This window comes from Thamnophis sirtalis, unplaced genomic scaffold (genome assembly GCF_051295495.1).
Source record: "Thamnophis sirtalis isolate CommonGarterSnake01/CBP01778 unplaced genomic scaffold, rThaSir2_p1.2 scaffold_1, whole genome shotgun sequence".
In the NCBI taxonomy this organism is placed as follows: domain Eukaryota; kingdom Metazoa; phylum Chordata; class Lepidosauria; order Squamata; family Natricidae; genus Thamnophis; species Thamnophis sirtalis.
In genome coordinates, this window is record NW_028261381.1 from 135,429,578 (window position 1) to 135,444,631 (window position 15,054).

The following is a 15,054-nucleotide window of genomic DNA, read 5'->3' on the forward strand; positions in this document are numbered from 1 at the left end:
AGTTCCTGCTTCTCTGAGTTCAAAATTCTATTTAAACTTGATTTTAATTATTTATGCATATTTTTATAATTTCACGTAGTTCTTCAAAGTTAAGTTAGTTATACAGTTCTTATTTCAGAGTTCTGGTCCACCTTAAGTTTAGCTAGTTCAGCTGATGTAGAGAGGAAGAAAGGCCGGAGCCATCTTGATCTTTTGTTTTTCCCTAATGTCCAGTTTTAAAATTGCAGTTAGTTATACAGTTCTTATTTCAAAGTTCTGATCTACCTTAAATTTAGCTAATTCAGCTAATGTAAAGAGGAAGAGAAACGGGAGCCATCTTGATCTTTTGCAGAGAGGAAATGTATTTTCCCGGTTCTTGATTTTATTATTTTTTCCCTTGTTACCTTCCACCTCTCATTGGTTATAATTGCTCAAAATATATTAATTGGAACAAACTTGCATACAGCCAAATTCCAGTATGTTTCTCTTCGCCTCCTGCTTTTCCAAGTTCTGATTTATAGCAATTGGTTAATTAAATCTTCTTACTCAGAGTTTCGTATTCCATTTGCCTCACAGGCAAGATTAGGTTATCAGTGATAAAATAGTGCTTTTTTCTTTTTTCTTTTTCCTTGTTATATTCCACCTCTCCTTAATTGGAGTTGCTTAAGATATATTAGTTAGAAGAAATTCAAACAGAGCAAATCTCCTCGGTATGTTTTGATTTTCATTTCAACCTCCTAGTCGCTTTTAAAAACACAATCTTTTCAAATCCAAAACCAAATTTAGAGTTTGCATTTGAGTGGGTTTGCCACTTCTCTACTTTCTTCTTTTCTGTTCAGATTTCTGTCCACATGCGTTTCAAGCAAATGGCTCTTTTTGGGCTAGTGGTTCAACCCTTCTTTCTTTCTTTTTGCCAAAATCCAGATCTGTCCGTTAATATTATTTATACTCTCAAGGCTCTTTGCCTTTTCCAAATTCTGATTTATAACTGTGGGAGATCTTCTTACTGGGCTTTCATCTTGTCCTGCACACTCCTCTTCAGTTGCTTTGGCTGGAAGCCAGCTTCTTGTGCAGCCATGTTGCCATGCTGCCACTCAATTCAGAGAGCAAATCTCCGACCTACGAGGGACCTGTTGCTCTCCCTCTGGGTCTGATGAGACGCTGCCCTTTCTTCACCTCCCCTCAGGGGGGTTCTGATCCAAAAAGGATCTCGGAATTGGTTTGTCAGACAGAGTTTATGTGAGACTCTTCAGAGCTCACACACCCCTCATCTGTCCAGCTGGAGGACTTCCGGTCAATCCATGCCATCTTGGCTGGTTAAAACCTTTCAGGAGATGCCAGAGGAGGTGGTCCCTGCAAATAAAGAGGCAGAGGTCCATTCCCTCCTCAGAATGCCAGGACTGAACCCAAATATACTGCATAATGTTCATGTTTTTTCAATAATTTAATTAAAGATTAAATTAAATAAGTAAAACTAATGCAACAACCTTATTAAAAGAATAATGTGTGTATGTACAGTATATATGTATAATACCCATACTCATACAGACCTTAATGATGATTTATGGAAGATACTTCACAGAACTCCTAAAACAGCTAAGATACTGTGCAAAACTGAAGCCTCTGGTAGAGGACCCAAGACGGAGGAAGCAGAGTCTGAGGGAGGAACTAGAAAAGGTATTGAAAGGCCAAAATGGTCCCAGTGATAGTAGAAACATTCAGGCCTGTGACTCCTAAGCTGGAAGAACAGCTCCAACAGATCCCCTGGGACACTTTTTATCCCTAAGTAGCTCATTTTCAATATCCCAGGTAAATCTAGAATTTACTGGTGTAGCTCACTGAAATGCATATTGTACTCTCGGGTACTGCTGGAATTTTCTTTATTAATATGTAATGTTGAGGAATGTCTAGACAATATGTAAGAAAATAAGACTGTGTGAAAAGAAGGTGTGGGAAGCAAATGAGGTCATTTTGTCCATCTTGGCCAATATGTTCTTGCACCCTATAAGCATGTTGATGGGGAAATGTGTGTGCTTTTCCTCTATAAGCTTTACAAGTCTAAGGGACAAAGTACCTCCTCCTCTGCTAGGAAAAGTTAACAATGAAAATGTGAACTAAAAACACTGATTTGTGTTTCCTTTCCCTGTTTCCTGATGTTGCAAGAAATTATGACATCCGTTCTGGCTTAAGTGTAAGTAAATAATAAAGGATTTACAAGACAAGTGACAATTCAGCCTAGGCTTCATTCCAAACCATTCCGGGACTTATAGTCTTGCACTGTATCAGTTTTAATTTACATGCATAAAATGGAAGTAATGGTGAATTATCTCACATAGTGATAATGAAGATTAATTGTAAAAATTTTGTAAGTCAAATTCTAAGGAAAAGTAGTTTTCCATAGGATAAAAGCTGTGGTTTGCAGTGAAGCTTCAACTGCTCTGGGCTATCCTGCTATGCCATCTCTATTTTGTGGCCACAATTAAGGGCAAAACATCATGGCCATCAAATAATATGCTGCCTAAAGAAGTAGCAGTAGCTCCCTCTGATTTAGTCTTATTAATAATTTTATATTTTGTTTAAAGATGGAAGTACAGTGTCAGGAACTATTTACAGTAGCGGTCCCCAACGTTTTCGGCTCTGCAGATCGGCAGCAGCGGGGGGAAGGAATGATTCTGCACACAAGTTTCATGTGCTCGGCCACTACATGTATGGCCCAGTTCGCAATAGGCCATGGATCAGTACAGTCTGCGGACCAGGGGTTGGGGATTCATGATCAACAGTACTGGGATTACCACTATTCAGAGGTAGGTACTCACAGAATTGAATCATCAAGCAAAAATCCCCAGGACTGCAAATCCCTCTCTGTGTATCTCTGTGTATTCATTTTTCTCATAAATGGTGCTACAATGCTAACTTTCTCTTTTCACTAAAATCTCTTCAAGTATATTAAGAATCTGGATATTAGAATTTCGGTAATATATGCAAATTGTCAAACATTAAAAAATATTTTACCAATTTGAATACAATGATAGTGGGCTTTCCTGATAAAGATGGGCACAGAAGAAACAAGAGGATGTGGGATTGGATATAATGAGAAGAAATAATGACAGTGAGAAGGAACAAGGAAGATAAAGTATGGCACAGAATGCAATCTTGGTTAAATTCAGAAGTGAACTAATTGGCTATGTTAGCTGAACATTTACTGGAATTTCAGGATGGACTGGAGAACAAAGAGTTGCTAATAAAGGAACTAGGTTTAAGGGACCCATGTAGCAATTACTTCCATTTTCCAAAGCAATTAAAATAGCCTCTTCCTTTTCTTTTTTCCATAGAATAGATATAAGAACATAAGGATTTCTAGACTTTTTGATTTAAGACTTTATGAAGTAATTGATTGGATTTTTAATAGGTACTCCCTTTTCCCCAAATTTTTAGGTGTAAACTGAGCATTTTTTTTAAAAGAAGAAAGTAAATTATTTTGCTGTTTTCAAATATATTATTTAAAAGTTAAAAAGAATATTCCAGAAAACAAGATGATACAATAAATATAAAAGAGTAACTCTCTGCTCACACATGGAAGCAAACATGAATATCTACTTGGTCAATGGTATTGTGATTGTTCTGTGTCAACTTGCTACGCAGCTATGGTGTTCTTCTTATCAGCATTCCTCAGCTACCTGATAATGTTTAACAACAATATAAATAATTACAATAATAAATTTTGAAACCGCTACCTTCATTGCGTATAAATTAAGCATTTTCAGATGTTTTTGGCAGAAGAGGAAAAATTAGAACTGTTGGAGAAATTCTTATTTGGTTGTAGACTGTGTGTGATCTACTGAGAGATGGTTTAATAGAGGCAAGGTAATTAAAGACTATATCCATATAAACAATTGGAAAAAAACCCACAGTATTTCATTAGAAAATTACAGACTGAACTGACAGATGGCACAATATGAAAGACTTACAGAATTGATTCTTCATGGTTCAGGAGAAACAAAACACTGGGGAAAAAACATTTTAGCAACACAAATATAGTTAATGGAAAATAAGTAACAGAAATATAATATTGCAGTTGAAAACTGGAATAAGACATTGATTCTTATGTCATAGCATGTAAGATTGGGTTACAAGAAGTTACTTATGAATTTTAAGCGATTGAAGAATTTTTAACTTGTGCTTTGTGAAATGTTTATACTCCACCCCATTTATGTCTGTTTTAAATTAAATTGGTTGGTTTATCCAGTGGTTCCCAAACTTCTTCAGTCCACCGTCCCCTTGGTGCTACAAACTGATCCTCAGCGCCCTCCATCCAGTGGAGGAATTCAATTTTTTTTACTACCGGTTCTGTGGGCGTGGCTTGGTGGGTGAGGCTGGGGGGGTCATGTGACTGGGCGATTTGCACAACGGAAGGAAGGTAGTAACAGTAAAATGCAAAACTGTAACAATTAATTGCACATTTATTCAAAATCCAATTTAAAAACCTTTTTAGTTCATGTTAATTCAGCAAAATTGTTGAACATGATCCTGTGATACCAGGTTTTCAAAGTCTGATAGTCATTTATCAAGAACCTGAGTAACTAGTAACTTAGTAAACTCAGTAAAATTTAGTAACTACTTCACTGTTCAGTAAATTCTGTGTAATACAGTACATGCTTTCACACACACACTGCTGCCTTTTGTTTTTTTTTTCAAAATAACAGGGTGGGGTGGGGGTAGAGAAGGAAGAAGACTTTGTTCTGTGGTATCTGCCATTTCAGAAATGCTCATTACACTGCTCCACGTGATCAGTCTTTCCGTATTCCTCAATATATTGGTGCCCAGCAGCTGGTCAAAACCCTAGTAGTACTTATGGAGCTGTAGATGATACTATGGCAAAATACAAGACTTGCAGCTCATGTATACTCATACAACCTAAGAGTGATGCCATTATCCAGATTTATCTGTGACAAAGGTCTCACTGTGCATAAATATCAAGATAGGAAGGGCTGCAATGTTTTGACTCCATTTGGTTATAAAACATCTTGTTTGGCATACTGGAACATTTAAACAGCATTTTCTTCTAATATGGGACGTTGTTCTATCATAATTTTGTTTTGCTTTGCTTTTTCCTGTATGTGACAATATCCAACTTTAGACAGTAATTAGACAACTTTTTAATTTACTTTTTTAAAACAGTGTATGTTGGAAATGCTTTTCCCTTTTCCACAACCTCCTATATTTCAGCCTTCAATGAGATTACTTTGCAACTCAAAGTTTGAGAAACCACCCCAAGTGCCCTTCCTCCCACTCCTCGCTTTTTAAGGCCACCTCTACAAATGGAGCGAGGAGGCAGAGGGGGGCTAGCCTCTCCCCCCACCCAGCCGCATTTTTACCTGTGTTGCATTTCTAAGACGGGAGGGGTAGAGATAGGCGAGAGTGGCACGTCCATGTGGAGACGGTACAAGAAGGATTGGGGGCTGGCTCCACTGCACAGGCCTCGAAGAGGCGGCTCGCAGCACAGCCCCGGAAAGGGAGTCAGAAGTAAAGCCATTTATAAAAGTGCGAGAGGCAGGCAGGCAGGCGAGCACTCTTGTGCAGTGACATCGGACTTGCTGCTTAATGCAGCGCCAATTCCCAATCCCTGAAATGCAGGTCCAAGGACAGTCCCGTTCAGTCCCGTATCTCTTCTCTGTGCACAGCACACGCAGAGTCATATCAGAGGAGAAAAGCACGCAAAAGGCTCTTCTCTTCTTTCTCTGCCCCCCTTTGCCCCCCCCCCGGCCTGACATGATTGTATGCCTCCTGAATGAGCGAGCAAGCAAGCAAGCAAAAAATTCTTCCAGTCTTTGGGACGTTAGACTGAATTTCACCCCTGCCGGAAGTGCTCAGCTGACTGGCAGCCAACAGAGCCCCAGGCAGAATTGCGCCCTGTGATGGGGCAACCTCCAGCACTCCTCTGCCACCTCCCTTGCCTCTTAGCGCCCCCCTAAGTCATCCCACAGCCCCCCAGGGGGTGGTACCGCCCTCTTTGGGAATTACTGGTTTATCTCCTGTCCCCGCCAGCATTTTTCCTGCCATTCCTTTTTAACTATCCAAACTACAGGCAACCAACCAGAATTTAACACCCATCCTATCTGTGCTGAGTCAAAAATCCTGAAGACCACCACTATTTTGTGATACAATCAACCAGGTGTGTGTGTGTGTGTGTAACAGTGGTGAGTTTCAAATATTTTTAGAACTTCTTCTGTAGGTGTGCCCTGCTTTGTGGGAGTGGCTTGCTGGCCATGTGACTGGGTGGGAGTGGCTTGCCAGCCATGTGACTGGGTGGGCATGGCCAACTTGTAAAATGTGGTGAACTCACTTAACAATGCTCTTGCTTAGCAACCAAAATGTTGGCTCAGAAACTCTGGCATTTGAAGCATGCAAGTCTTAAAGCTGTCAAGTTACAAGACCCTTGCACCCATCACCCTTTAGGAAAAAAACCTCAGGGATGTTCAAACTTGACAGCTTTAAGACTTGTAGACTTCAACTCCCAAATTCCTCCTCTCGCTCTTCATCTTGATGATGTGTGGATGGGCGGAGGGAGGGAGCTGAAACCAGTTCTAAACGGCACTGTAGATTTGTGGAACCTCTTCTATAGAAGAGGTTAGAACTGGCAGGAACCCGCCCCTGGTGTGTGTGTGTGTGTGTGTGTGCGCGCGCGCGCGTGTGTGTGTGTATCACTCACCTATTTCAAAGGACTAAAAGTGTTTTAAAATAGTATCAGAAAGGAGGAAAATGCAAAGATATCAACACAAAATATAAATAAGAAAATAAAAACCTACAACTTAGTCCAATCTCCATTAGTACCTCTATACCTTGCAGTATAAAATATTGTTTTCAACTTATTCAATCTTTGCTTCTAAGCTTTGCCACTGTTATTTACTTACTTATCTTTATTATTCAGTTAGCTATTATATGATGACAACGATGGTATATTTTTAATCTATTATCGAAGGGGGGGAAAAAGAGAAACAAATAATGCAAGAAGCTTCACTCATCCTTGGCAAAGAGTAGTCTTTAGAAGAACAACATTTGACTTCCTAGCAACCACTATTCTCTTCAGTTCAGAAGGTTCAGTGTTTTATCCTTGGGGTGGACAAGCTTCTGCCTTAGTGTATTCTTGGGTTTAAAGTGTGCTCATATGTTGCGTTGGTTGAAAATCCTCCTGAGCTTTTCAAATATTCCTGCAATATATTGAATGACAACATTGCTTTGTCTGTTGTTTTCTTTTTTAGTTATGGAGGAGCTCCTTCTAGATCTTTTTCTGGATTTGACAAAGGTCCAGTTGGGGTAGCCACAAGTTCTGAGAGCTTCCTTGATGTGTTTCAGTTTGTTTTCCTTTCCCATTTGCTGATAGACAAACCTTCACACACACAAACCTTTTGTGCTCCAGTGACTGGTGAGAATCAAAATGTAAATACTGATTTGGGTGTGTGGGTTTTCTATAAACCATTTTGAGTCAGCTTTCATTTACCATAAAGCATTAAAACGTAATAAAAATGGGAGGGGGACCCACAAAATTATCCCCAAACCAAAGGCAAGATGATGCTCATTCACTTTGGAGCAGCACAGTCTTTAATAGTTTCAAGAAAACCAATTGTGGGGCCCCAATCAAATCTTTAGAGGGAGGCTGTTCCACAATATGGAAACTGACATTAAAAATATCGCCTGCAAGCTTTAACTGCCTTCAACTCCCCAAATTGGGGCATTATACATTATTGATAGGAAATTAGTTCTGCATTAGGCAAGTCATCTCTATGTGGAGAAGATGGTCCTGGAAATTCTTTGCTGTCAAGAAAAGCTTAGATTAAACCAACATTCGAATTGCATTCAAAAACATTGGGGTAGCTAGTACAGTGATCACAAAACAAATGTGATGAGACTATAACAACTCTAATTCATTAATTAATGGGTTGCTACATTTTGAAGCAATTTCAGTTTGGGAGTGATTTTTAGAGGCAGCCCCTTATAGAACATATAAGACTTATCCAAATGGATGTATATTTTTAACCAACAGCTACCTCCTCTCATCAGCACACAAACCACAAGCAGACACATATTAGAAGGCTTCATCGGCACCTTGTGCAAACAGTCCCCTTTCCCAAAAAGCTGTTCTTCATCTTTATTTGCTGTGTTCGTTTCATATACAGAGAATGTAAGCTATTTCTCTCATCTATCTCTTACCTATGGGTTTCAATTTGGAGTTATATTAGCAGTATACATTTCCCTTTTAGGTCTATCTCACAACCTGGCTTGCTTTTTACTTCCAACCGCACAGAAACACATACAACATCATTAGGTATTTTAACTATATTGCAGGATTTATTTATAAATACATTAAAAATCAATCCAAATATTGTATAGACCCTTGGGGTAATGTCATTTTGTTGATCTCATAAAATACACTCATTTTATTTCTATTTTGCATCCCAATTATTGATCGCTTACCAGTCTGTAAAGTACATTTTCTGTCTTTATCACCAAGAAACTTTGGTGATAAGCTTTATTGTATTTGGAAAATTTAAAATAAGATCTCAATTTAACAGACTTCAGGTATATAGAAATTTTTTTCTTCCACACAGCACCCTGAAATAACAAACATGCCAGCTATTTGAGAAAGCAGGCTAAAAAAAATAGCTGCTGCTTCCCCTAAATAAAAGGTATGCTTCTGTTAGATACCAGAAACAATGTTTTGGTTTACACCATGGTCCTCTGTTCCGGTGGGAACAGAGATTCAATCTGATTGGTCGAAGGTTCTGACAGCTCCCTATAAAAGGACTGCTGTCAGACTGAACCTTCGCTGGATTGTACATAGTTGACTTGTGCTAATAAAGAGCTGTTTGTTACTCTGAAGCCTGAGTGTGCCTTCATTCACCCGAACTAACACTTTACGTGCTTCATATTTTAGTTCCAGATAATAAGAGGTGCTAGGAAAATTGGCAGCATGTACACAGAAGGCAAAATGCAGACAATTATTAGGACGACTAATCAATAGGAATGGTAAGTTGGTAGATATATGCTAGTGCAGTATTTCTCAACTTTGGCAACCTTAAGATGTGTAGACTTCAATTCCCAGAATTCCCCAGTCAAATGTGCCAAGGTTGATAGATACTGTGTCAAATATCAGCAGAAGCAGCCATTTTTTTCTCCCAATCCAAGATATACAACATATTAAGACTCACTCATATATTAACTTCTCAGGTTACTTTTAAATATCTTTAAAACAGAGCTTAATTTTGCAGAAACAATGTTAATTCTTCAGAATAAAAAGAAAACAACCTGTTCTTTGTGTCATTTTTCTTTTACTTGGGCACTCTTCAAATGTGTGGGCTTTAACTCCCAGAATTCTCAACTGTGTTGCTACCAAGATACAGAGAATTATGGAAGTGTTTAAGGGAAGAGAGTAAGTTTCTGGTCTTCATTCCTTGGGGTCCAGATTTAGGAGATGAACAAGTATGTTATTTCCCCACAGATACAGCTTAAGGTAGTTAAGAGGCTTTCAAACAGTGTGTCATATTAATATTTTGAAATTTCTAAAAAAAATAAGAGTAACTGAATTTACAATTAATCCAATGTATTATTTTTCTTAATCTTACTATTTACTGTGATATCAAATTACAGTCACAAGGCAGTTAAAGGCAGCATAACTGCATCTTGTGTAGTTTTTTCTCTCACACTCACACTCACACATCCCCTACAAAGCAAAGAGCATGGAGTCTCCTGTCCTCACCCTTTGCTTGAGAGACATAGAGGTCAATTCTATGGTACCTAGCTTTCATGCTATTTGAATAATGGTTCCTGCTTTGGTCCAGGTTTGCTAGGACCAGACAGACATTTGCCCTTCAAGAATATGTTCTAGACATGCCTAGAGTATGCACCAAACTTTGTCTTGCAGAACATACTTTGCACATGTTTGCAGACATTGTAAGGATATGTCTTCCTCAGCTGCAGACCTGCAGTTAAGCCTTTTGTAGATTTAAAAGAGTTTTAAATTTTTACTAGCTTTTATTCTTCCTTCAAAAAGACTCAGAATAGAGGTGGTTTTCTATGTCTGGTTTTATTGCTGGCTTCAGGGTTTGAGGGGTGCATGTGTTTCATGTAACTTTGGGGAAAATGTGATTTTAATTTTCAGAAATGACAGAAAGCATGATGGGGAAGGCAAGCAGGCAGGAAGGATAGAAGGAAGGAAGGAAGGAAGGAAGGAAGGAAGGAAGGAAGGAAGGAAGGAAGGAAGGAAGGAAGGAAGGAAGGACATAAACCAAAGAACAGCTCCACTCAAACATCACCAGCCGTAGTGAAGGCTGATGGCAATAAGAAACAGCACTGAATAGTTAAATTATTTGTCCTTTTTCTAGGGAAGATAAAGAGTTGTGACAAATCAAGAGGAAAAAGAAAAAAAGGAACATCCTTAGAAAAGAACATTAATCTGTAGTGTAAAAAAGGTTAAAATATTTTGTTTCTATATTCTTTCTGTTGAGACTGAACATTATTTGGAATTAATCATGATTGGTGCAGCATTAGCATGGAGATTGTAACACTAATTTAATTTTACAGTTTACTCCAAGATGTGATTGGAAACTAGGACTTCCTTTGTTACAGCCAGCATCAAAAGCAACTTAATTATGACCGACATTCACAATCAAAACATGTTTGAAAACTATGTGACAATGCATGATGTGATACACCTAAATTAATTATGAGGAAAAGATGAACAAGATCATGTATGAACATGTGCAGATAAATAGCTACTTATAAATAACTATAAATTTTCCAATTAAAATAGTGATTTGATATTCATAAAATTTAAAAAAACACCAAATCTGCCCCTTGGACTTTCAGCAACTTATGAATCCTTTCAATGCAAAAAGAATATGATATACTCCAATGATTGAGTTGTGAATAAATAAGCTTATGACACTGTGCAAATATTGCTAAGAAAAACAAAGCCAGTTCAGAATGAGAACAATTCTGTGTGTATCATGTAATTCTCAGCAGAACCAGGGATATATATTAGAGCAAATAAATGAAAGAAGGAAAGTATAGCTATTAACTATGACTTGACTCATTGTCAAGTTTTCTTTCTATGCAAGTAACAATATATTTTTATTATAGTTTTACTTTGTGCACTCACCAAATGTTTCAATGCTCAAATGTCAACCAGAGGTCTCATTTTAATTAACTTTCTTTTATTTTCTTAGAATTGTGACCCGTTGTACCTTACAATTTCCAGACTACAAGGGAAGAGTGGTCTAGAGAGAAAGATAGAAATTCTTCTGTTTCTCATTTTGTCTATTTTTTTGCTTATGAAATTGCTAATCTCAGGCATCTTCTTTCCTATTTTTATCTTCCAAAGCACACTTCTTGACTCTTTGCCTGATCAGATGCAGTAGGATCTGCCAACCTTCATGAGCAAAGACTAACAGTATAGCAGTTTCCTGTAACATTAATCAAAAGGGTTATCAAAAGAAATACAGACCAATCTGATATTAGTCCTAAAGATGTCATTGTTTAATTTTAATTAAGGCTCTAATCTCTCCTGACTTCATTTTAATGGCTTGAAGGATAGTGGATTGTTCAATTGGACTATTACAAGCACTTTTCCTAACTATCAGTTCCATTTATTTACAATGCATAATAGTGAATTCACATTTTATTACCAGTCTCAAAGACAGGGGTTCTACCGAGTAACAAAAATTCAGATGATTGCACAATGGTATCAAAAAGATATAGAAAAGCCATTGCCACTTAGGGATCATATGGATATTTACAGACCATGCATGAAAGCCCTACTAAAAAGTGATCCCAAGCTGGCACTCAAACACAAGAATTTATCACGTGCCCAACCAGGTGTTGAGATTACTTCAGAAAAATATCAACTGATTTAAGCCAATCCAGTTTGCATTATTAGCACTAAATATAATTAATTGTGTATGTCAACGCATTACTGTGAGATAGCATTGCAATCAGGGGTTCATTAAAACTAAAGATGTGTTTATTTAAGGTTTGAAGTGCTCTCCACAAGTTTGATGTGCCACAATTTATCAATCATAAGATGTATTTCTGAGTGTCTGTACAATCAACAGGCTGAAGATAGACCAAGGGTCTGTGTCACATGGAGACAACACTTAACATAATATGCATGAATAAAGGGCATAAAGCAATCTTTTTCTATGCAACCTGTATCTGGAATCATGTGACTTCTCTGGTCTAGTTGGGCTTAAATAACCATATATCCCTTTTCAATAAATCTTGCCAAAGAAAACTCTGTTAGAATCACACATTCATTTTTAAGCAGTGGCCAAAGATCCTGAGGGTAAAGCATCAAACACTGCAAAATTCAGTAATCTATAATCACCTTATAGGGGAGATGATTTAATAAATAAATGATAAAAATAAAATAATAAAACAAAACAAATCCAGACTGAGAAGAACTGGACAAACACTGATGACAGCAAAGAGTTACAGTTTGCAGCTTAGATATTGTATCCTAAGGCAAGAGGTCCCCCAAATGAGCTGACCTCGTAAGAACTACTGGCATTGAGGAAAGAGCCACCCAGAGGCCAAAAAATATACTTCTTTTTCTCTTGACAATACTGGAGAGCACACCACATTTCATGAATGATTTGGAAAAAACAGTTACTTATTCTATCCTCTGCTACATCTATAACATCTAGCTGGATATATATATATAAAAGATGTGGGCTGCCTATCCTCAGGAACAACATAGTTATATAGTTATAACCCCCGGTATGCCCAAATATGGGAGGAAGCTCACTACTTCCATTCTCTGTCCATCGGCTTGTCGAAAGAGACCATCCAGACAGAAACCCAATATTTTTACTGTTGCCTTTGTTACATTTTGTGTTGTATTTGTGCTGATAAATAAATAAAGGGAGACTAGTATAGATCTATTTCAAGCTATTTAGCTCTCATCAGCTAGCCATACCCAGCACAGGTTCGAATCCCAGTAAGCATATGGCTAGCTGATGAGAGCTAAATAGCTTGAAATAGATCTATACTAGTCTCCCTTTATTTATTTATCAGCACAAATACAACATACATACGTACATACGTACATACGTACATACGTACATACGTACATACGTACATACGTACATACGTACATACGTACATACGTACATACGTACATGTACATGTACATATACATACATACATACACACACACATATATATATATATATATATATATATATATATATATATATATATATATATATATATATATATATATATATATATATATATATATATGATAGAGGACCCCAAACAGGATCAAGAAAAGACACAGCCTTTTATTTCTATATAGAAACAGAAGAAGTTTTACACCCAAGGAGCATACCAGAAATCAGGCATTATTATTGTTATAAAACGAAAAGCGAAAAGATTGATTTGTGCAACTTTGATTTCTAAACAGTGACCAAAGTCCAGTGAGAGAGAGACCTCTGCTGGTTTATTTTTTTATCACACTTTTAACAGCAATCAGTATAGTGGAAGTATGGCTAATTTTATAGGTGTGTTCTTAAAATTCAAATTCCAGGACTCCTGTTCAGGAGAGAAAATAGGGAGGGCATAATTAGGCAATTGAGGGCAATAGTGAGAAAGACAGGACATTTTAATACATTTGCCAATATTATTTTTTGTATTTAAATCTCACATTTCTTATGAGCGGTCAAAGTAGCATACATGGTAGTCTCTCTGATATTATGTCCATAATAACTCTATAAGATAGATAGGGATGGGAGAAAATAACTGGTCCAAACTCATCCATGACCTGTGTGGTTAAGTCAGTACTTTGAACAATCTCACTAGTCAAAGTTTATTATTCTAACAACTATATTGTATTATTAAGAAGAGAAATAGAATGGGATACTTAAAAATCTAGTTTGCATATTTGGAGACTCTTTATTAATTCCATGGGGGGGACTGAATTACCACGTTTGGCTTAAAAATTGACTACAGGTAGTCCTTGAATTATGACCGCAATCGAGCCCATAATTTCTGCTGTTGAGACGTTTGTTAAGTGAGTTTTGCCCCGTTTTACATTTTTTGCCACAATTGTTAAGTGAATCACTGCAGTTAAGTTACTAACGTGGTTAAGTGAATCTGGCTTCCCCATTGAATTTTGCTTCTCAGAAGGTCACAAAAGATTATCACATGGCCCTGGGACATTGCAACTGTCATGAACGAGTCAGTTGCCAAGAGTCTGAATTTTGATCATGTGACCATGGGGACATCGCAACAGTCATAAGTGTGAAAAAATAACAATCATAAATTATTTGTTTCAGTGCCATTGTAACTTTGAATGGTCACTAAATGAATGGGGAATTTTTGGTGGATGCGGGGGGGGGCGTGTTTGGGGATTGTCATGTGTGTTGGGCCTGGTCTCTGGGTGTTATGTGAATTTCGTTGTATGGGTTTACTGTGTATATACGTACAATGACAATAAAGTAAATATAATTGTGTAAGTTGAGGACTACCTGTATGTGAGAATATAACTGGTACCTTGCTGGATCAGATCTCTGACCCATCGAGACCAGCAATTTGTTCAGAGTGGCCAACCAACTTCACAGTTGCCCACAGGTCTCCAGCATATGGCTTTCAGAGGCAGTCACGCTGACCTCAAAAGGCTAAAAGTCATTGATTCCTATGTTTTTAATAAAAGGGTCCAACAATTTATTGAAGCCAACCAAATTGGTAGCCAGTACTACATCTCACGATTGTGAATTGTAAAGTATAATTGCACATTATGTGAATTCTTTCGTTTGCCCTAATTCTTCCAGGATTCAATTTCATTGGGTGATCTCCGATTCTCGTCCTTTAGGAAAACAGCTTCTCCTACATCCACTTATGCCATTGGGTATCCTGGCTTTTAACCATGCTTTTGTAGCAGACAGCTACCAAAAGTGTCAATGGACATAATTTGCCTCTCAAGAGATTATCGTTAAAATATTATTTCAGTGAGGTGCCTGCTTGCTATCTCTCCGCGGTTCAAAGCAAGACAAAAGAATTAGAGTTATCATGAACCACTGA

General features: G+C 37.6%; 1 protein-coding gene across 1 annotated transcript in view; it reads left to right on the forward strand.

Moving 5' to 3' along the window:
• The window catches only part of TDP1 (tyrosyl-DNA phosphodiesterase 1), an 89,646-nt gene that overhangs the window by 54,130 nt on the left and 20,462 nt on the right, over positions 1–15,054 (forward strand). The gene's annotated exons all lie outside the window — the stretch shown is intronic.